Source organism: Cherax quadricarinatus, chromosome 39 (assembly GCF_038502225.1).
Source record: "Cherax quadricarinatus isolate ZL_2023a chromosome 39, ASM3850222v1, whole genome shotgun sequence".
NCBI classification, from domain to species: domain Eukaryota; kingdom Metazoa; phylum Arthropoda; class Malacostraca; order Decapoda; family Parastacidae; genus Cherax; species Cherax quadricarinatus.
The window spans coordinates 21,716,441-21,741,184 of NC_091330.1; the positions used below are offsets into that span (position 1 = coordinate 21,716,441).

The following is a 24,744-nucleotide window of genomic DNA, read 5'->3' on the forward strand; positions in this document are numbered from 1 at the left end:
GCTCCTTCTCAGCACGTATGCCGTATTCTATTCAAGATTGATGGACTGACCGCATCGACTCAAGGTTGAGGGACTGATTACCTCATTCTCCTCCTGTTCTTCAAGATTCTCCTTTGTATGGACTGATGAAGCCACTGTGTGGCAAAACGTTTCCTCAATAAAGATACCCAAGAGTTGCACATGTGTCTAATTTATCAACATGTCGGTTCTCTGAACCATTCATCTACAAAGCTCCTCCAGGAACGGATTAATTACGAAAAACGAGGGACCACTGTACTGTACTAACACGGGCTGTCCGACCTGCACTCAGGGAAGCCGGACGCATTGTTAAAGCCATGTAAGAGGCAGAGGCATTAACAGAAACAGGTGGCGCCTCAGCAAATGAAGCAGGTGATGAAGCGTCACCAGCAGAAGGTACAGGGGTATGAGAAGAATCCAGAGAATGGTCCAATAACGAAGCTGAGTCAGAACAGGATGTGAGAACAAAGGAGCCTGGGAGGAGTGTTATCACAGAACGAAGACTCCATGATAGCGGTGCTTCTTTTTTGCTATTTTAAAGAAAAAAAGAAGGAAAGAAAAATAAGAGGGACAGCAGAGGGACAGTCACTAGAAGGCATGGAAGGGCCATAAGTTCTTTCCCTCAACTGAGAGGGCTTCAAGCACACAGGCAGCGTGGAACCCGTACCATACCTTACCCTTCACGCCGGGATAGCAACCTCACATATACCGAGTCACTTTGGTGGACAAAAGAAAGGGCAGTCAGAAACCCGCCACAAAGCATACTTCCTTCGGCTGCCACCTCCCAGAACCAACAGGCAACCTCTGGAGATACATCCATCATCTGCAGGACACCCCGCCCACTTCTCGGAAATCTGGGAAGGGAGCAGGGCACCTCCAGACAATTCAGATTCCATGGTAAACTACACCACCTCCGAGGGACCCTACGGAGTGGGATGAAGCCCAGCACACTTCCCCCTACCTAGAAACCATAATGCCAGAGGGGAGGACCCCAGAGACTACAAATGGGATGGGGAAAGGGGAGGGTTGGGAGAGGGAAAAAAAGGGGGGGATGGGGAGGATGGGATAGGGAAGGATTAGGGGGGTACTTATACTTGGTCTGAGGAAGGAGACCAATGGGTTTAATTCTTTAGACCAAGAGCCTCTTCACTGCAGCAAGGATCCCCCCTTGAAAAGGCATCTTGGGAGAAGATTAAAGAACCCTTAAGGAAATAAGATAGTCCTCAATGATGTAAGTATGATAATTTATGTACAGTGGTCCCTCAATAATCGTCCTGCTCGATAGTCGTCCTTTTCGGAAAATGTTGCATTATTCTTGTCCAAACATTGGCTCGCAAATGGTCGGTTTACTTGCTAATCGTCCTTCGTCCGGGACACGTACTCACACTCTGAGCCGCCTTGGCCTCCCTTCCCAGCCAGTGTGCCATTGTTTACCAGTGAGCGACAGTCCCCTCACTTGTTCATACGAAATATTTCATAATATTCCATTCATTTTAGTGCTTGCAAGTGCTAAATAAGCTACCATGGCTCCAAAGAAAGTTCCTAGTGCCAAGCCTTTGGCAAAGAAAGTGAGAAATACGATTGAATTTAAGAAAAACATCATTGAGCAATATGAAAGTGGCGTACGTGTGGCCGAACTGGCCAGGATGTATAACAAATCCCATACAACCATATCTTCCATCGTGGCCAAGAAAAAGGAAATCAAGGAAGCTGTTGTTACAAAGGGGGTAAATATGCTGACAAAAATGAGATCACCAGTACTCGAAGATGTTGAGAAGTTATTATTGGTATGGATAAACGAGAAACAATTAGCAGGAGTTACTCTAATGACGTCGATTATTTGTGAAAAGGCTAGGCAGTTGCATGACGATCTGGTAAAGAAATTGCCTGCAACGAATACGTACTGATAATTGTGAATTTAAGGCCAGCAAAGGTTGGTTTGAGAGATTTAAGAAGCGTAGTGGCATACACAGTGTGATAAGGCATGGTGAAATGTGGGGTAGGATGGAAAGATTTATGGGGAAACATCCCTGAGAAGGATGTTGCAAGCCATATTGGCAACTTGTACAGTGACAGTCTTGGCCCAGTTTAGGGAAGTTTTAAAGAGATGCCAGAAACAGGGCTCTCTAGACACTTTTTTTGTGAGACAGGACTCCAGTGACTCTCAAGCTGGTCCTAGTGGCATTAAGAAACAGAGAAGAGAAGTAACCCCAGAAAAGGACTTGGTACCTGAGGTGTTGATGGAAGGGGATTCCCCTTCCAAACAGTAACTAATCCAATCTCTCTCCTCCTCCAGTCTTCCATACACTAAGAAGAATCGCCAATAAAGGTAAGTGTTATGCTGTTAATGTTTCATTCATCATGTCCCATTGTATTGTGTATGTACTACATCTATATTTCATATTAAAAAAATTTTGCTTTAATACTTCTGGGTGTCAGGAACGGATTAATTGTATTTACATTATTTCTTATGGGGAAAATTGATTCGAAAAGCGTCTTTTTCGATAACTGTCGCACTTCCAGGAACGGATTAACGACGAAAAATGAGGGACCACTGTAATTGTATTTGTGTGTACCTGTACCTGAATAAACTTATTAACCCTTTTAAAAATATGAATAAAATCTCATCTCATATCTTATCTGGAAGGTATTCAACTGATGAGTCACATCCAAGGGAACAGGATCAAAGGATTCCAATGGAAATAAGCCAGAGTGGCTTTACTGAGTGGCCCTGGGTTCCCAACCCTCTGGGTTAATAATTTAAATAAAATCTTCCAACCCATACAAAGTCATGACTTATATTTATACTGGGATTATCAGGGTATTATCCTTATTCTTGTATAAGAACAATCATTTACACGGTATTGAATATTGTAAACAACAAACCCATCATGGGTGAAAGGCTCCTGAAGCAAGGAATGAGAGTTACCCTCTCCCTGGCTTGGTTGGCAACACACTCGCCTCACTGTGTCCATGGATCAATCATTGGCATGGGTAGAAACAAAAGGCGTTTCCTTACACCTGCTGTCTCTGTTCATCTAACAAGCATGTACATAAAAACATAAGAAATGAGGAACACTGCAGCAGGCCTACTGCCTCATGTGAAGCCTACTGACAGGCCTACTGACCCAGCATCTGCCCAATGACCCACCTAGTCAGGTCACTTCCACTTTAAGGAAGGAGCACGGCATCAGACCTAGTAGCACAAGCTAGTCAGGTCCAACTCTCACCCACCCACACCCACTAATGTATTTATCTAACCTATTTTTAAAACTACACAACGTTTTAGCCTCTATAACTGTACTCAGGAGTTTGTTTCACTCACCCACAACTCTATTACCAAACCAGTGCTTTCCTATATCCTTCCTGAATCTGAATTTTTCCAACTTGAAACCATTGCTGTGAGTCTTATCTTGACTGGAAATTTTCAGCACGCTATTTACATCCCCTTTATTCCTGTTTTCCATTTACACACCTCGATCATATCCCCCCTAATTCTATGCCTATCGAGAGGGTGCAGATTCAGGGCCCTCAGTCTATCCTCATAGGGAAGATTTCTGACACATGGGATTAACTTTGTCTTCCTCCTCTGTACGTTTTCCAGTGCATTTATATCCATTCTGTAATACGGTGACCAGAACTGTGCAGCATACTCTAAATGAGGCCTAACCAAAGATATACTGTATAGAGTTGAAGAACAACCTGAGGACTTCTATTATTTATACTTCTAGATATGAAGCCAAGGATTCTGTTAGCTTTATTGCGAACACTAATGCACTGTTGTCTTGGTTTTAGATTACTGCTAACCAGAACTCATAAATCCTTTTCGCAATCAGTAGTATTAATATCTACATTATTTAGTTTATATGTGGCATGGTTATTTTCCTGTCCAACATTTATAACTTTGCATTTGTCTATATTAACCCTTTCAGGGTCGAGAGGCCCTCTCCTAAACTCATTCTCAGGGTTGAAAATTTTTCAGATAAAAATTATTTTTTCTTATGAAATGATAGAGAATTTTTTCCCGATCATAATGACACCAAAAGAATGAAATTTGATGGACAACTTACAGGATTATGCTCTCATGAAGTTAGCGTTCTCTAAAATGTTTACACATCGGCGATTTCGCCCACTTTGAGCCCTATTTTTGGCCGATTCCTGTGTACTAGTCGACAAAAATCATATTTCACTAGAACTCCGTTTTTTCTATCGAATGAGTACAAGAAACCACCCAATTACCAATTTCAACTATCCAATAAAGTGGTCAGAAATTGGCAATTTTGCCAATTTCACACAAATTTCTGAAGATGCCAATTTCCAAATAGGGTCCAGAATAAACAGGACAGACATTCCTGGTACTAAAATAACAAGTTCTCTGTTCGTTAGTCATGTCCCCAGGCCCCTCTTACATTTCTTTTGCTTTCCACTTTGAATTTTTATTCTCACAAAAAGAAAAGATTTACTGTTATGCAGACTACTGCATTAGTGTAGAAATGGTATAAATAATATCAGCGCACTTGTGAAAGAATATTAGACTCACCAGTTGATGTGCACTGCACGCTTGGCATGATTTGTTTATTTTTTAACTTTTATAAAAATCAAACATTTCTGCTACTCTGAGCTCAATTTCAAGGTACTTTTCATTGTGAAACCAATCAAAATCATCTCAATTTCTGTAATATGTCTTCCATTCTATAAAACAAGACCAGGAAAACTAGAATACAACCATAAATACCATATGAAAATACAGTGCAAAGTCGTTTTTCTTTTCTCATTATTCACTGTGTGCTGCAGGATTTTTTTTATACTGCACACACTGACCACATAGACCCATTCTTTCATACATAGGCCTACCAGCTTTCTCTCACTAGATTTCAAGGCGCTAGAATTTAAGCTTTCTAGTACATCAATAACCCTGGTGCGTAAGCCGTACTAGTACGTCGGAAACCCTGAAAGGGTTAAACTGCATTTGCCACTTCTCCGACCATTGTATCAGTCTATTCAAATCATCCTGGAGTGCTCTAGTGTCCCCATTAGAATGAACTGGATGGCCTACTTTGGTGTCATCAGCAAATTTGCTTATGTCACTATTTATCCCTCATCTACGTCGTTTATGTAAACTGTGAACAACAAGGGGCCCAACACTGACCCCTGTGGAACACCGCTTGTGATGTGCCCCCATTCTGATTTCTCCCCATTTATGCAAACTCTCTGCTGCCTATTTGTCAGCCATGCCTCTACCCAGGAAAAAATTTCTCCTCCTATTCCGTGTGCCTTAAGTTTCCTCAACAGCCTCTGAAGTGGAACTCTATCAAAAGCCTTACTGAGTCCATATACACAATACCATATTCATTACCATGATCTACCTCAAACACCTTTGTGAAAAAAGTTAGTAAATTCGTAAGACAGGAATGCCCCTTTGTAAAACCGTGTCGAGATTCATTAATCAATTTATGCCTATCAAGATGGCTACAAATTGCTTCAGCAATTACTGATTCCATAAATTTTCCCACTATGGATGTAAGGCTTATTGGTCTCTAGTTTGAAGCTAAGGACCTGTAAATAGGTATTACATTTGCCATTTTCCACTTATCAGGCACTATGCCAGTTTGTAGTGATATGTTGAAAAGATTAGCCAAAGGTATGCTAAGTTCCTCTTTACATTCCTTTAACACCCTTGCAAACAGTTCATCAGGGCCTGGGGATTTGTTAGGTTTTAATTTCTCTATTTGTCTGAGGACCATGTCACTAGTTACCGTAATCGTGCGTAGTTTATTATCGTCCTGTTCTACATAATCTGTTATTTCAGGAATTTCGCTAGTACAGTGGACCCCCGAGTTTCGTGATTAATCCATTCCAGGGAGTCTGCCGACTGGCAAAATTCATGATTGGCAAATCTATTTTCCCCATAAGAAATAATGGAAACTCAATTAATCCGTTTCAGACAGCCAAAAGTATTAACAAAAAATTATTTTTTAAAGATTAACCCTTTGGGGGTTGCCAGGCCCTCTCAGAGACTTGTTCTCAGGGTCGCAAAAAAAAAAAAAAAAAAAAAAATCTTTTTTCTTATGAAAAAATAGAGAATATTTTCCCGATCATAATGACACCAAAAGTATGAAATTTGATGGAAAAGTTATGGAATTATGCTCTCGTGAAGTTAGCGGTCTCGACGATGTTTACGCATTGGCGATTTTGCCCACTTTAAGCACTATTTTCGGCCAATTCCAAAGTACTAACCGACAAAAATCATAACTATTTCGCTAGAACTCCATTTTTTCTATCGAATGAGTACAATAAACCACCCATTTACCGATTTGAACTATCCAATAAAGTGGTCAGAATTTAGCAATTTTACCAATTTCACACAAATTTCAAAAATGCCAATTTCTGAATAGGGTCGAGAATAAACAAGAAAGACATTCCTGGCACTAAAATAACAAGTTCTCTGTTTGTCAGTCACATCCCCAGGCCTCTCTTATATTTCTTTGGCTTTCCACTTTGAATTTTTATTCTTACAAAACATAGAAGATTTACTGTTATGCAGACTACTACATTAGTGTAGAAATGGTATAAATAATATCAGCGCACTTGTGAAAGAATATTAGACTCACCAGTTGACGTGTATTGGACGCTTGGCATGATTTGTTTACTTTTGAAATGGTAAAAATCGAACATTTCTGCTAGTTTGAGCTCAATTTCAAGGTACTTTTCATTGTAAAACCAGTCAAAATCATCTCAATTTCTGTAATATTTCTTCCATTCTATAAAATGAGACCAAGAAATCTAGAATACAACAATAAATACCATACGAAAATACAGTGCAAAGTTGCTGTTTTATTCCAAAAACACGGTCAAAGTTTTTTTTTTTCTCATTACGCACTGTGCGCTGCAGGTTTTTTTTTATACTGCGCACACTGACCACATAGACCTATTCTTTCATATGTAGGCCTACCAGCTTTCTCTCACTAGATTTGAGGGCGCTAAAATTTAGGCATACTAGTACGTCAAAAACCCTGGTGCGTAAGCCGTACTAGCACGGCCGAAACCCCTCAAAGGGTTAAATATAGATTTACATACAGAAAACACTGACAAATTAATATAAAGCACTAATAAAATGGATAAATGAACATGTAACATCACACTTAATCTTTATTGATTCTTGTTGGTGTAGGAGGTAGGTAGGAGGCAAGAGGAAGGCGAGTTTATTATGCTTCAATATGACGCTAGTAAAATCTCTACGGCTTATTTATCTATCACAATTTATCTAATATGACATTATAAACAATATTAATAATATAGAAACATGATATATACTCTAGAATGAATAAAATATGTCATAATGTACGAGAGGAGTAAATGGTTTAAGTGTTGTTGTTGGGTTTAAGGGCCGCCACTGAGAGAAGCCGTGTTGATGGTGGTGGAGGCTTTGGCCACCACCACCATCACACTTAAACAATGTATGTAATTTATAAATAAGAAATACTTACATTTTAATTTATAAATAAGAAATATTTACATTTTAATTTATAAATAAGCAAGTTCATTCAGGTCTACACAAATACAGTTACATACATAATCATACATAGCAGCATATGTGTAAAGTACCCAGGATAACCCAAAAAATTCAAGAGTGACCTATTTCCATTGGTGTCCTTTTATATTTACACTTATATTTGCTGTTATACAGTGGACCCTCACCTAATGATGGCATCACATAACGTTAAATCCACCAAGCGATACATTTTAACGCAAAAATTTTGCCTCGCCTAGTGCTAAAAAACTCGCTCAACGAATCGCGTTGAGCGAGTCCATGTGCGGCCTGAGCCAGCCTCACTTGTTCCGCTGGTGGCATTGTTTACAAGCCAGCCTCCGCTGTCACATCCAAGCATACAATCGGAACATTTCGTATTATTACAACATTTTTAGTGATTTCACCTGCAAAATAAGTGACCATGGGCCCCAAGAAAGCTTCTAGTGCCAACCCTACAGGAATAAGGGTAAGAATTACTATGGATATGAAGAAAGATCATTGCTAAGTATGAAAGTGGAGTGCATGTCTCCGAGCTGGCCAGGTTGTATGGTAAACCCCAATCAACCATCGCTACTATTGTGGCCAAGAAAACGGCAATCAAGGAAGCTGTTCTTGCCAAAGGTGCAACTTTGTTTTCGAAACAGAGATCGCAAGTGATAGATGATGTTGAGAGACTCTTATTGGTGTGGATAAACGAAAAACAGATAGCAGGAGATAGCATCTCTCAAGCGATCATAAGTGAAAAGGCTAAGAAGTTGCACAAGGATTTAATCAGAAAAATGCCTGCAACTAGTGATGATGTGAGTGAATTTAAGGCCAGCAAAGGTTGGTTTGAGAGATTTAAGAAGCGTAGTGTGATAAGGCATGGTGAAGCTGCCAGTTCGGACAACAAAGAAGCTGAAAAATATGTGCAGGAATTCAAGGAGTACATAGACAGTGAAGGACTGAAACCTGAACAAGTGTTTGATTGTGATGAAACAGGCCTGTTTTGGAAGAAAATGCCAAGCAGGACCTACATTACTCAGGAGGAAAAGGCACTCCCAAGACATAAGCCTATGAAAGACAGGCTTACTCTGTTAATGTGTGCCAATGCTAGTGGTGATTGCAAAGTTAAGCCTTTATTGATGTATCACTCTGAAACTCCCAGTGCATTCAGGCAAAAGAATATCCTCAAGGCTAATTTGTGTGTGCTGTGGAGGGCAAACAGTAAGGCATGGGTCACTAGGGACTTTTTCTATGACTGGTTACACCATGCATTTGCCCCCACTGTGAAAAATTGCCTAATTGAAAAGAAATTAGACCTTAAGTGCCTCCTGGTGTTAGACAATGCCCCTGGTCATCCTACAGACTTGGCAGAGCGACTTTGTGGGGACATGAGCTTCATTAAGGTCAAGTTTTTTCCTCCTAATACCACTCCTCTCCTGCAGCCCATGGACCAGCAGGTCATTGCAAACTTCAAAAAACTGTACACAAAAGCTCTGTTTGAAAGGTGCTTTGTAGTGACCTCAGAAACTCAATTGACTCTTAAGAGAGTTTTGGAGAGATCACTTTAATATCCTCAATTGTGTAAACCTTATAGGTAAGGCTTGGGAGGGAGTGACTAAGAAGACCTTGAACTCTGCTTGGAAGAAACTGTGGCCAGAATGTGTAGACCAAAGGGATTTTGAAGGATTTGAGGCTAACCCTGAGAAGCGTATGCCAGTTGAGGAATCAATTGTGGCATTGGGGAAGTCCTTGGGGTTGGAGGTTAGTGGGGAGGATGTGGAAGAGTTGGTGGAGGAGGACAATGAAGAACTAACCACTGATGAGCTGCTAGATCATCTTCAACAGCAAGAGGCCACACCTGAGGAAACTACTTCAGAGGAGGGGATAGAGAAATTGAAGAAGTTGCCTACTTCAAAGATTAAGGAAATATGTGGAAAGTGACTTGAAGTGCAAACCTTTATGGATGAAAATCACCCTCAGACAGCTATTGCAAGCCGTGCTGGTGACTATTACATGGACAATGTTGTTAAACACTTTAGGAAAGTCATAAAGGAACGAGAGGTACAGACCTCTATGGACAGATATGTTGTGCTACAGAAGTCCAGTGACTCTGAAGCTGGTCCTAGTGGCATTAAAAGAAGAAGGGAAGTAACCCCGGAAAAGGACTTGACACCTCAAGTCCTAATGGAAGGGAATTCCCCTTCTGAACACTAAGACCATCAACACTGTCCCCTCTTCCCATCCCATCAATCACCAGATCTTCAATAAAGGTAAGTGTCATGTAACTGTGCATGTCTTCTTCAGTTTGTGTGTATTAAAATTAATATTTCACGTGGTAAAAAAAAAAAAAATTCATACTTTTGGGTGTCTTGCACGGATTAATTTGATTTCCATTATTTCTTATGGGGAAAATTAATTCGCCTAACGATAATTTCGCCTAACATTGAGCTCTCAGGAATGGATTAATAGCGTTATGCGAGGGTCCATTGTACTTACACTTTTATATTTACACTTACCTTGGAGGAGATTTTAGTTTAATTAGTTAGTTTGATGAAGGAGATGTTGGCAGAGGTTTAGGGTGGTGGAAGACAGCAGGGCGGTGTATGTTCAGCAGTCCTATACACATCCAACAACATTGGAGAGTTACTCTCATGTTGTTTTTCTATTACTTACTCGCCTAACTTACTTGCTACACTGTTAATTCTACACTATCGCTGGCTGGAGCTATAGCCTTTATCAATACCTGCTGCTTTCGTATCATACATATTGTAGAATCACTGAATCACTGCAGAAGGCACATTCTCCCCTCTCTCTTCCTCCTCTATTTTAGTACTTTGCTATGAGTTTTTTCTTGAATTCTATCATGTTTCTCACCTTCTTTACCAAAGGGCTGGCACAAGAAGCTTTCTTTGGGCCCATGGTGGCTTATTTAGCAGTTGCAAGCACAAAAAAAATGAATTATGAAATATGTTGCATGAACCAGTGGGGTGATAGTCCATACTGGTAAACAATGGCAGACTGAGTGTGAATAGTGCGGGAGACTGGCTTTGTGTGCACGCCGACGGGCAGATGCGTACCAGAAGGTCGCCAAATCACGAGTCCAATCACGAACCACGAAGCTAAATTTTGCCGAAAAAACTTGCCGAAAGTCGGATTTCACAAAAGTCGCGGTTGCTGAACGGCGGGGGTTCACTGTATTTTCCTGGGTAAAAAACAAAGGAAGTAGGTATTGAAAATTTCACACACATCCTTATCACTGTCAGTGATCTGACCTGAGTTACTCTTAAGTGGGCCTATCTTGTCCCTAATCTTACTTCTGTATACCTGAAAGAACCCTTTTGGGTTAGTCTTCAAATTCCTTGCGACCTTAATCTCATAATGCCTTTTTACTTTTCTTATTCCTTCTTTTTATTTCTCTTTAATTGAATATACTGTATTGATTTGATACGCCTATATGTGCGCCTCTCTTTTGACCAATGAGATGTTTTAATCTATTGTTCATCCATTTGGGATCATTTTTGTTAGATCTAATTTCCCTACTCAGAACAAAAGCTGTCTGGGCAGCTAGAACTATGCTCTGAAAAATGTCATATTGGCAACCAAGATCACCTACCTGACCCATAGTCAGGTCATCCCAATTTAGCCCACCCAGGTAATTTCTCAGTCCCATGAAATCGGCCAAGAGAAAGTCTGGGACAGAAATTTGATTGCAGTTATCTGGGTAATTCCATGATATATTGAAACTAAGTGATTTGTGATCACTTTCCCCAAGCTCATCATTAACCTCAAGATTATTAATTAGTGGTTCTTTGTTGGCAAGAACCAAGTCAAGCAGATTGTTTCCTCTAGTTGGTTCTGTCACAAACTGTTTTAAAAAGCAATCCTGAACCATATCAAGAAAGTCATTAGACTCAAGATTTCCTGTCATATTGTTCCAATCAATTTGTCTAAAGTTAAAATTTCCCATTAACACATTTTCATATCTAGATGCCTTATGAATTTCATCCCGTAACAGCTTACTGCACTCTCTATCAAGGTTTGGGGGCCTATAAATCACACCCAAAATTTATTTGTCATGACCCTCGAGAAACTGTAGCCAAACAGATTGTGTTCTATGTCTCTAAACTTATATTATGTCTAAGACAGCAACAATTTAAATTATCTCTGACATACATCGCCACTTCACCCTTCCTGTTGACCCTATCGGTGTGGAATAGTTTATAACCCTGTATGTTGCATTCAGAAGGCATTTCTCTTTCAGATTGAGCCAGGTGGAACTCTGTGTTCATTAAGAACTGCAAGAAACCCCTCTCATGTGCCCTAAGTATACTATGGAGAAGGAGCTTGGACATGGGTGAAATTTCACAGTCACTTTAAACAATGGATATAGCCCCACTCCATAAAGGTGGCAGCAAAACATTAGCTAAGAACTAAAGACCAATAGCTCTGACGTCCCACATCATAAAAATCTTTGAAAGAGAGATAAGAAGCAGGATTGCAAACCACCTGGATTCCCAAAAACTGCACAATCCAGGGCAACATGGGTTCAGGGCAGGTCGCTCCTGCCTCTCACAATTACTGGATCACTATGATATGGCCTTGGATGCACTGGAAGAAAATCAGAATGCAGATGTAATACACACAGACTTTGCAGAAGCGTTTGACAAGTACGATCATGGTGTAATAGCGCACAAAATACGTGCTAAAGGAATAACTGGCAAAGTGGGGAGATGGATTTTCAACTTCCTAACCAATCGAACACAAAGAGTAGCGGTCAACAGAGTTAAATCGGAGGCTGCCCTAGTGAAGAGCTCTGTTCCACAAGGCACAGTGCTTGCCCCCATCCTGTTCCTCATCCTCGTATCAGACATAGACAGAGATGTAACCCACAGCACCGTATCATCCTTTGCAGACAATACTAGGATCTGCACGAGGCTGTCATCTATTGAGGACACGGTTAACCTCCAAGAAGATATAAACAAAGTTTTCCAGTCGGCAATGGAAAACAATATGATGTTCAATGAGGACAAATTCCAACTGTACTCCGTTATAGAAAACTGGAGGGGATAATAACTAGAACAGTATACTACAGACTCTGGCCATACAACAGAGCGGAAAAATAATGTAAGGGACCTGGGAGTTGTAATGTTTGAGGATCTCACTTTCAAGGATTACAACAGTGCTATGATCACAAGTGCAAAGAAAGTGATAGGATGGATAATGAGAATGTTCAAAACGAGAGATGCCAAGCCAATGATGATCCTTTTCAAATCACTTATTCCCTCTAGGCTGGAATACTGCTGTACATTAACATCTCCGTTCAAAGCAGGTGAAACTGCAGATCTAGAGAGTGTACAGAGAACCTTTACTGCACGTTTAAGTTCTGTCAAGCACCTTAACTACTGGGAACACTTGGAAGCACTTGACTTGTACTCATTGGAACGCAGAAGAGATATCAAAATCTACACTTAGAAAGTCCTTGAAGGAATGATCCTGAATCTGCACACAGAAATCACTCCCTATGAAAGTAAGAGACTGGGCAGGCGATGCAAAATACCCTCAATTAAAAGTAGGGGTACCACTGGTACACTAAGAGAAAACACCATAAGTGTCTGGGGCCCAAGACTGTTTAACAACCTCCCACCAAGCATAAGGGGTATTACCAATAAGCCCCTGGCTGCCTTCAAGAGAGAGCTGGACAGATACCTAAAGTCAGTGCTGGATCAGCCGAGTTGTGGTTCGTACGTTGGACTGCTTGCGGCCAGCAGTAACAGCCTGGTTGATCAGGCCCTGATCCACCGGGAGGCTTGGTCGTGGACCGGGCCGCGGGGGCGTTGATCCCCGGAATAACCTCCAGGTAGGTCTCTGTAATACCATTGATATCTATATTACCTGCACTTGCAAGTAATCTTAGCTCATCTATCTGATTTCTTAGACTGCTACTATTTGTATAGTAAACCTTAAGAGAGCTAGTCACTCGTTGCCTTCTACTATCTCTGTTTGTTCATCAACTGATTTGCCTGATAGTCGGCTGGTGTGGGTGGCATCCTGGGGGACAAGATTTAAGGACCCCAATAGAAATAGGACAGACATTCCCTCGATGACGCACTGTCTTTTTTGGGTTATCCTGGGTGACTAACCCTGCAGGGTTATAAATTCCACCAAAATCTTATCCTGGGTGACTCGGAATCCTAACAAATCTTATCTTGAAGAAGGAATAACACTTACGCAACACATGGGAATATTTATTGCTGCGTCTCTCTCATTTTTCAACTTGTGTGTGTTGTAAACCATTTATCCAATCTTATCTTACCTTGCTCATTACCCCACAGGAGATCTATGACCCCTACAGGTTTAGTGCATCTCCTCCGTGAGAATAAATTGGTAATATTTCTCATATGGGTGAGCGCCAAACCAGTAGGGATTATACAGTACCCTGAGGGGGAAGCAGGTTCGATCCAAGGTGAAGCACAGGTTCAATTCCCTGGATCAAGAGCCCCTCGCCGGCATCAAGGCACCTCCTCCCCCCCACGACTCAAAACTACGTCTCAGCCACACATGAAGTACAGCTCCACTCTCCCGGATCAAGTGCCCCGGGCATCATTACACCTCCCGCATACAATAAGACCCTCCGGCGGGTAAAAAGTAAGAAATAATAGTATATATATATACGTGATAGAGAGAGGTGTAGATGGTGTGTGATGGTCGTGCCAGCTGTCAGTGCTGCCCACTCAGCGTCAACACACAACACTACACACAACATCCACACCTTATATTTTACACCTTCATTACCCATATTATTTACAATATTTACATCATACATATTAAATAATTGTACATAAAATATTCACAGCGCATATTTTAAAGTGTATTGCATTTTTAATTAGTAATTTAGATCACTCACATTATCGACATCCACACCTTACATCTTACACTTGCATTACCCATATATTTACGATATTTATATTATATATATTAAATAATTGTACATAACACATTCACAGCATGTATTTTAAAGTGTTTTAATCGGGTAATTTAAATCATTCGCCACATTATCAACATCCATACCTAATATCTCATACCTACATCACCTATGTGGAAATTATTTAATTTCCGAAGCTATGGTGCCTAATAAGTGTTTAATGTGTTGATTTGGGTCAAAATGTATTTGTATTTTGAATGGAACCAACTGGGTTCTCGCTGCGCCTGCGCAGATGTGCGGGGGGGGGATATAGGTCGAGTTGGGGCACGAGGGGCGGGAGTGTTTTGAATGGAGTGAGGAGGCTGTGAAAACCTGGGATCAGGAAATTGGCGTTCACGGCGGCCTAAGGATTAATATGGGCCTCACTTCATAATAGGAAGTGTCGTAATTGTTCCTGGTGAAGAGTAAGGGAACGTGATTTACGGGACCACCGTAAAAAGGTGGTAAAATTAGTGAATAATGGTTCGACCAGGTGTGACTGGTGCGCGGCCATGGTGTGTGTCCAGGGGAAATACCCGTGAGTTAATCCTCACTCATTGGCCTCAGATCTTAATGGAGTGACCTCTAATGTGTATAATAACTATGAGACGTTAAATCGTCTTGTGAATGGTAATGTAATCAGTGATAATAACATTTATTTATTTATTTATTTATTTATTTAAAAATTTGAGCACACATACAGAGGTACAAAAAATACAGATAAGAGCAGCATGCCAAAGCCACTTATACTATGCATAGCATTACGGGCTGGCTTAAAATTAACTTAAGATGAACTAAGCAATGATGACATCAGTGATAAAACTTTAATGTATACAGATTACTATAAAGCACAAGTGAGTATTACAAAGACAGGTCATATGGTTGTATGCATTGTTGTACATTCAGTAGAATGGAGTATTCTGTTAGGTAGTGTATTTAAAAAATAATAAAGTTAGATTGGGTTTTAGGTTTAACATTTATGTGATATAATTGTGAGAAACATTTAAGATTAATTAAGTTAAGAGAATGCGGGATGTGAAATAGATCGCCCTGCTCCGAGTGCACGCGTGATTCTCGTACCGAGGATAGTGAAGTTTTATGGAATCACGACTTCTAAACCGGGACAAACCAACGGATACCTCGTCCTGCTGGAATAAGAACTGTGTTGGTGTAACAGGACATCGAAATGAGATGGTGAATGGAGGAAATAAGGAGTATCAATCACCCACAATTAAGTAACCCTTCTAGTTATAGCAGACTGATACTGGCCAGTTAGGTATGTTGTAATTGGATAGGTTATGGGTGATCCAGCTACATCAAGTGACCACCAGAGAATATCTGGTAAGTGGTGAGATTATGTACAAGTGTTTTTCCTTGATGGATATATCCATGTGTAACCTACCCCACCCCCCTTCATTCAGTTAAACTAATATAATCTATACAGTCCACAATTAATTAGTAGCACCGTACTTGTGGGTGCTATCCAATCCATACTGGTCTCGGATAGATATGGATAAGATTGTGAGGTCGAAGGAACCACTTGCCGTGACCAGGGGCGGTTAAGTTTTCTCACATGTCTATACGGGGTGACTACGGTAAACAATATGGTTGTCTCCCAATGAGTTTACTTGTAAGCATGTAATGTTGAGGTACATAAAGATATTCACCCTATAAAATTTTCCATATCTGCCCGCTGGTCCTTCCTGAACCAGATGCAATCAGTAAAAAATTAATTGAATTAATTACTTAATAATTAAGTGGCTGATTGAAGGAAGTGGGTATAGGGTACACAAATTTAATCGGTCGTGTGGTGGATGATAATTAGCCTAATTAATTACTAGCACATGGGTGGCTAGGATTTATACAAGAGTAAAGTGCAAGAATTACTCTCACAAGGTGTCTACTTAAGTTGTATAATTGGTGATTATTAATTCCCTAACCATGGCTGGGTCTGAGGAAGTTAGTGCGGCTGGCAAGTCCGTGGATGCCAAAGCAAAGAAAGCGTAACTACAAGCTCGGAAGGGTCATGTTACTAAATCATACAACAAGTGTATGGAGTTAATGAGACAAGAAACGGTAAACCCTGATGAATTAAAGCTACACCTAGATGCCTTAGAGAATAGATATGAGTCATATAGATTGTGGTATAAGGACTGTGAGAGCGATCTTCTGGTGAATTGTGCAGATGATGCTGAAAGGGAGCAGCTGCTGGATCAATATTATGAAGTGGAGGACAACATTGTGTCCTGCAAAACTAAGGCTTTGGAGAAGGTAAAGGGTGTAAACAATGTTGTTGGTCAACCTAGTAAGGAAAATCAGAGGTGTCTACCAAAACTCCCAGAATTATGCATGCCTGTGTTTAATCCGGGAGAAAACTGGGAGGAGTTTTGGTCTATCTTTAAAGCAGTCGTACATGATAGGAGTGATCTTGCAAGTGTTACCAAATTATGCTATTTAAAGGGACAAGTAAGGGGAGATGCGCATGTTCTCATACAAGCGTTCCCAAATGTAGATGGCTCCTATAGTGAGGCAGTTGACTTGTTGGAGGTCACTTACGGTAACTTGGAGCAAAGTAGGTTGGATCTAGTAGCTAATTTGGCTAGTTTGAAGACTCCAGATCACAACCGCAACAGCTTACAGCAATTTAGGATCAAACTAGAAAGCACTCTTAAGACCTTGAGTAATAAATATGATCTGGAGGGAGCAGAGTGGTTGTTGAGCGCCTTGATTCAGAATAAATTGAACCACAAGACAGTAGAGTGGCTATCTAACAGATATCACAAGGGTTACTTCGGGTTGGAAGAAATAAGAGTGGGCCTGCAGGAGCTAATTGTCCAACTGCAGACCAGCCAACCCATTACCTCTAGGAATACCACGTCTACAGACTCCAGTGCACCTGTCAAGTTCCACAAAGGGAAACTTTATCCTAATATCAATAATCATAAGTCACCTACTAAACGGGGTTACGTAGGCACATATCAAGTGACAGGGGCCAGTAATAGTGGTTCTCCACGTCAAAGCAAGAGGAGGAAGTACCACAATAAGGGTAGCCCAGTTGATAAGAGGTCAGGCAAAGAAAGGAGAGATTGTATCTTCTGCAACGGTACTCATTTCTCTAAGAACTGTAATGCCTATAATTCATGGGATGTTAAAGTGGAAAGATTGGAAGAGCTTGCTAGATGTATCAGGTGTCTAGGAAATCATAATGTAAGGGATTGCCGTGCTAACTTGCACTATTGCTATCAGTGTAACAAGGGAAGACACCACATAGCTATGTGTAAGGGCGGATCTAATCATAATGATGGTAACAATAGTACTGATAGTGATAATAACCCGGGCACAACAGTAGCCAACGTAAAGATTGCAGCTAATGTCGGTAATGATGGCCTAGCTGAGGTAGCTTTACCTGTGTTGGATGTGGTGATTAATGATAAACGGCGTAAATCCAAAACTGTAACAGCATTACTGGATCAGGGATCACAACGTACCTTCATAAAACGTAATTGCCTTAATGGGATGAAGGTACAAATGGGAGATCCTGCTATACTCAAGCTATCTGGCTTTCTCTCGAATAAGAAGGCCCAGTCATACGACACTGTTTATGTAACTGTCAGGCTGGGCAATGAGAGAAAACGTATTACTGCCGTAATTGTGGATAGGCTCCCAGAGAAAATATCTACAATAGGGCTTGGTAACGCTACTGAAAGGCTTTCAAGTAAGGTAAATTTGGCACCTTCTGGTATAAATAATGATAATGTGGGGCCAATAGATATTTTGATAGGTAGTGACCATTATGCCACCTTTGTAAAGGGTATGACAAAGAAATGCGGAGTCACCCTTCTAAGGACCGCAGGAGGTCACGTGATGTATGGCAGGCTTCCTCGTACTGATAATGAATGACTGGAGGAAGCCATAAATACAGTTACGGTGTGTCTTACTCATGAAGTATCACCCCAGTATAAATATACTTCAATAGAAGATGAAGTTGAACCTGTGTATAAATTATGGGAATTGGACAGCATAGGGATCAATGTAAATGAAGAAAGTCCAGATGATTCCTTTACTCAAGAACAATACCAGAAGGAAGTTAAATTTGAATCTGGACAATACTGGGTGAGACTTCCGTGGAAGCTGAACCATCCAGACCTACCCACTAATTACCGGATGGCGTATGGACAATTAAAGGCTCAGCTCCACGAACTGAGCAAGACACCAGAACTGTTGACTGCTTACGAGAGGTATTATGTATTTATCTGATGAAAATCACTTTAAGGAATTATCCATATGTAACCTAGCAGAGAGGGACCTGCACTTATGCACCGTGATCTGGATGGTAACGCTCTCGCCTCACCGTGGTTCAATCCCCGGCATTACCTGGAGAGAGTTCCGGGGGTCAACACCTCAATTATTGGGAGTGCTTGAGGTTCCTAAACCTGTATTCCCTGGAACGCAGGAGGGAGAGATACATGATTATATACCTGGAAAATTCTAGAGGGACTAGTACCGAACTTGCACACGAAAATCATTCACTACGAAAGCAAAAGACTTGGCAGACGATGCAACATCCCCCCAATGAAAAGCAGGGGTGTCACTAGCACGTTAAGAGACCATACAATAAGTGTCAGGGGCCCCGAGACTGTTCAACTACCTCCCAGCACACATAAGGGGGATTACCAACAGACCCCTGGCAGTCTTCAAGCTGGCACTGGACAAGCACCTAAGGTCAGTTCCGGATCAGCCGGGCTGTGGCTCGTACGTTGGTTTGCGTGCAGCCAGCAGCAACAGCCTGGTTGATCAGGCTCTGATCCACCAGGAGGCCTGGTCACAGACCGGACCGCGGGGGCGTTGACCCCCGGAACTCTCTCCAGGTAAACTCCAGGTAATTCTCTAAGAAAATTGTAATGTATCTAATTAAACTTACTTTGTTTACTTATTTATCTTGTTTTACTTTCCTTACTTCTACTAATTCATATTCCAAGGTATATTTCGTTTTCTTACTGAATAAATTAAGTAACTGTGCAAATTAATGTATATTACACACATTGCCAGGCAGCGGATGTACCAAGGGGAGGCTTTGGGGGCTTCATCCCTCAGAAATTCTCTCAACCCCTAAGAAATTCCTTCAGGCCCCCAAAACAATAATAATAATAATAATAACGCTGCAAGGAGTCTCTCAGCACCTGCCAGACAGCCACCACTTAGGGAGCAGTCAGGCAATTAATTTTTTTTGTTTGTTTACCGTCCGATTTCCTCCAGTTTTGGTGCACAAGACAAAGTGTTTTCACTCTTTCTTGAAAATATTTATCAAAAATATACCTCAAACAACAACTGAGAAAAGACTGAAAAAGGACTGATTTACTGAAAATGCCCTTGGGGGGGGCGATTTATTCCTATATGGGACGACGTAAGGTTGTTTGGACACTTGGTGCCGAGAGAACAATGCTAATACGAATTTTCTTCGGGACCTTTCCTCTAAATAACTTATCTTTATTTCACAAAAAAAATAAAGTTTTTTAGTTCTTGGAATGTTGCAAAAAATCTGCCCTTTACTCCCACATAAATCCCAAAATATTTGGAATATTTCCAAAAATGTGCAATCAGCAATTAGAGAAATCATTATTCTACAATTTCTGTGAATATTATTCCATTTAATTAAGTAATAAAGGAAGAAATAGGTACATTAGGTGAATAAGTTACTTCCGAGATATTGGCCTGGAACGCCGGCCGGCCCACCATCTCGAAAAAAAGAAAATCGTGAAAATCGCGTTTGTTTGGGTGTATTTCTTAGTAAACTGATGTTCTAGTGCAGTTATCTGCTGTATAGTCCTTGTGGCTTAGCGCTTCTTTTTGATTATAATAATAATAATAATAGTGCAGTTATCCTCTTAAAAACACCGTTTTCTCTTACTCAAAGACGACATGGAAAGGAGTAACTCATTTATATCAAAATATTCCCGATGGCCTATTTTATTCAGTCTAGAGTATATAACATGTTTGTATGTTATTTATAGTGTTTATTATATCATATTAGATCAATTCTGAAAGATAAATAAGCCGTAGAGTTGATATATAAGTTGATATAAGCGTAATAATGAAGTGATTTCTCCTGGCTCTCTCTGGAGCTGGAATATGGCCGAGTGTTCCCAGATGGTCCCTGATTGGCTGGCACTCTACGAATAAGCTCCGCCTACTCTTATATGATGCCAAATAGTCATAGAAATAATAATGCAAGAAAAAGCTATAAAAAAACAAGGAAAAAATTCCAAAAAATATATGGGCTGTGAGCAGACGCGCTACGCACACCGCCGTCACCATACCTGATATAAATGACTATAATTTCTTGTAGAAACGTCGTAGAACATTGATTCTTGTACCATTGTGTTGCCAAAGATTTAAGATATTTTTCTATATGAATAACTCAATTTCCATAATTTTTCGATTTTTTTTTTGAGTTTTTTGAGAGTGCGCGGAGAATTGTCTGACTGCCCCCTTAGCCCCAGTACAGAAATTTTGGCGCTTCATTTTGGTCCTGTAAATTAAATAGTTTTGAAAAAAAAAAACATGATATTTATTATGTGGCTTAATTATTAGCTGACTGAGCTTACACTGACGGACCTAGGTTTGACTCCTGGAGGGCCGTGAATGTTGGGCATGTTGCCCAACACTCCTGGTGGGTCCAGGAGCTATGAATCGACACCTGCAACCACAATAAGTTGAGTACAGAAGAGAGTAGACGGGGTAATCATTCCCTCATCCTAGGAGCAGGTATTGAGCGCCGTAGCCCTGATATATAATTATTAACCATAAACAGGTAGCAGGGTGTTAGCCAACCGTTGCGAGACATTTCAACAGTAAAGATACCCAACTGTTACACATGTGACTTAAGAACATAATAAAGAACACTGCAGCAGGCCTGCTGGCCCATGCGAGGCAGGTACAAGTCACCTTCCGGTTAAACCACTGACCCAACCTAGTCAGGTATAGGTCACACCCACTTCACACCCACTTAAGGAAGGAGCACAGCATCAGACCTATCACCAGGGGTCAGTGTGGGTCTGCTATGTATACTGAGGGTGTGAAAGTTAAGACACATGTGCAACATCTGGATATCTTTATTGTAGACGTTTCGCCATCCAGTGGCTTTATAAGAACATAAGAATGTAGGAACACTGCAGAAGGCCTACTGGCCCATACGAGGCAGGTCCTTATCAAAACGACATCTACCTAAAGCTGTGGAAAAAGACACTTATGTACAGTTCAGGACATTTATTAAAGGAAACGTTTCGCCACGAGTGGCTTCTTCAGTCCTAATACAGAGAAAACTAAGAAAACACACATATATATAGTGGTGGGAGTCAGGTGAGGTGAAGCGTGGGTAGAGGTGGTGGTAGTAGTAGTAGTAGTAATGGAACTAAGGAGGTGAGGTTAGAGAGGGACCTGCTGGCATCAAGTAACACCAGTTCCCAGGATGGGTAATATCCTCTTGCTTAGTAATTTTGAAATACTGTAACTACCGGATTTTTGCTTTATAGTGTTACTGACAGAAATTAGTGCAGCTTCAATGCATTTTCTCCGTCTTAAGTCGTCTTCTTTAATAACTAGTTTAGCTTCATTGAATTTCATGAGGTGTCCAACATCGTCTCTATGTTGAACACATGCGTTTTTGCGGTCATCATTTCTGCAAGCATTTTTGTGTTCTGCTATTCTAATGTCCAGAGTTCTGGCTGTTTCCCCTACATATACTTTGTCACACCCCCCACATGGTATAGTGTAGATTCCTGCACTTGTGCCAGAATCATGCTTGGGTTTTTGTATCAGGTTCCTAATAGTAGTTGAAGAGCTGGTAGATATTTTAGCCAGTTTTCTGTCAAACATTTTTGAAACATTAGTGGCAACGTTGCTGACCGGTAAAACGATGTAACTTGGAGGCTTTTCTTCAATTTGAAGAAAAGCCTCCAAGTTACAAGCGCCGTAGCCCTGATATATAATTATTAACCATAAACAGGTAGCAGGGTGTTAGCCAACCGTTGCGAGACATTTCAACAGTAAAGATACCCAACTGTTACACATGTGACTTAAGAACATAATAAAGAACACTGCAGCAGGCCTGCTGGCCCATGCGAGGCAGGTACAAGTCACCTTCCGGTTAAACCACTGACCCAACCTAGTCAGGTATAGGTCACACCCACTTCACACCCACTTAAGGAAGGAGCACAGCATCAGACCTATCACCAGGGGTCAGTGTGGGTCTGCTATGTATACTGAGGGTGTGAAAGTTAAGACACATGTGCAACATCTGGATATCTTTATTGTAGACGTTTCGCCATCCAGTGGCTTTATAAGAACATAAGAATGTAGGAACACTGCAGAAGGCCTACTGGCCCATACGAGGCAGGTCCTTATCAAAACGACATCTACCTAAAGCTGTGGAAAAAGACACTTATGTACAGTTCAGGACATTTATTAAAGGAAACGTTTCGCCACGAGTGGCTTCTTCAGTCCTAATACAGAGAAAACTAAGAAAACACACATATATATAGTGGTGGGAGTCAGGTGAGGTGAAGCGTGGGTAGAGGTGGTGGTAGTAGTAGTAGTAGTAATGGAACTAAGGAGGTGAGGTTAGAGAGGGACCTGCTTTTCTTCAATTTGAAGAAAAGCCTCCAAGTTACATCGTTTTACCGGTCAGCAACGTTGCCACTAATGTTTCAAAAATGTTTGACAGAAAACTGGCTAAAATATCTACCAGCTCTTCAACTACTATTAGGAACCTGATACAAAAACCCAAGCATGATTCTGGCACAAGTGCAGGAATCTACACTATACCATGTGGGGGGTGTGACAAAGTATATGTAGGGGAAACAGCCAGAACTCTGGACATTAGAATAGCAGAACACAAAAATGCTTGCAGAAATGATGACCGCAAAAACGCATGTGTTCAACATAGAGACGATGTTGGACACCTCATGAAATTCAATGAAGCTAAACTAGTTATTAAAGAAGACGACTTAAGACGGAGAAAATGCATTGAAGCTGCACTAATTTCTGTCAGTAACACTATAAAGCAAAAATCCGGTAGTTACAGTATTTCAAAATTACTAAGCAAGAGGATATTACCCATCCTGGGAACTGGTGTTACTTGATGCCAGCAGGTCCCTCTCTAACCTCACCTCCTTAGTTCCATTACTACTACTACTACTACCACCACCTCTACCCACGCTTCACCTCACCTGACTCCCACCACTATATATATGTGTGTTTTCTTAGTTTTCTCTGTATTAGGACTGAAGAAGCCACTCGTGGCGAAACGTTTCCTTTAATAAATGTCCTGAACTGTACATAAGTGTCTTTTTCCACATCTTGTCGGTATCACCATACCATTTCCCCCCCCCCTACCTAAAGCTACTCAAGAAACAACTCCCGCACCCCCCAACACCAATCAAACCCAGCCCCTCCCACTCATATATTTGTCCAGTCTCTTCTTAAAGCTACCCAAGGTCCTAGCCTCTATCACCCCACTGGGAAGACTGTTCCACGCATCTACAACTCTGTTAGAAAACCAGTACTTACCTATGTCCTTTCTAAATCTAAATTTATCCAACTTAAATCCATTATTCCTGGTTCTTACCTGGTTCGACACCCTCAGTACTTTATTAATGTCTCCCTTGTTTATGCCCGTCATCCACTTATACACTTCAATGATATCTCCCCTCATTCTACGCCTCATTGCCCGCCTCTCCAGAGAGTGGAGATTTAAGGCTTTAAGTCTATCTTCATACGGGAGGTTCCTTACACAGTAAATCATTTTAGTCATTCTTCTCTGTATGTTCTCTAATGAGTCTATGTCCATCCTGTAGTAAGGGGACCAAAACTGAGCAGCATAATCTAAATGAGGCCTCACTAGTGATGTATAGAGCTGTAAAATAACTTTTGGACTTCTGTTACTTATACTTCTTGAGATAAATCCAAGTAATCTGTTGGCCTTGTTGCGCACACTGAGGCACTGCTGTCTTGGCTTTAAATTTCTGCTTACCATGACTCCCAAGTCTTTTTCACATTCTGTATGACCAAGCTCTACTTCACCTAGATTATAGCTTCGAGGGTTATTTTCATTACCAAGGGCAAGTACCTTACACTTATCCACATTAAACTTCATCTGCCATTTCTCAGACCATATACTGAGGGTGTGTGTGTGCATGGCTATCAAATATTAGTGTGGAAAATTTTGATAATTTTCCTGCAATTTGTGTGT

General features: G+C 40.9%; 1 protein-coding gene across 1 annotated transcript in view; it reads right to left on the reverse strand.

The window, feature by feature from the left end:
- Clc (clathrin light chain) overlaps positions 1-14,301 on the reverse strand; it is a gene marked incomplete at its 3' end in the record, with an annotated part of 155,959 nt that extends 141,658 nt beyond the window's left edge. The window contains 1 exon segment of the mRNA XM_053787387.2: positions 14,207-14,301.
- Positions 14,302-24,744: the final 10,443 nt, after the last annotated feature.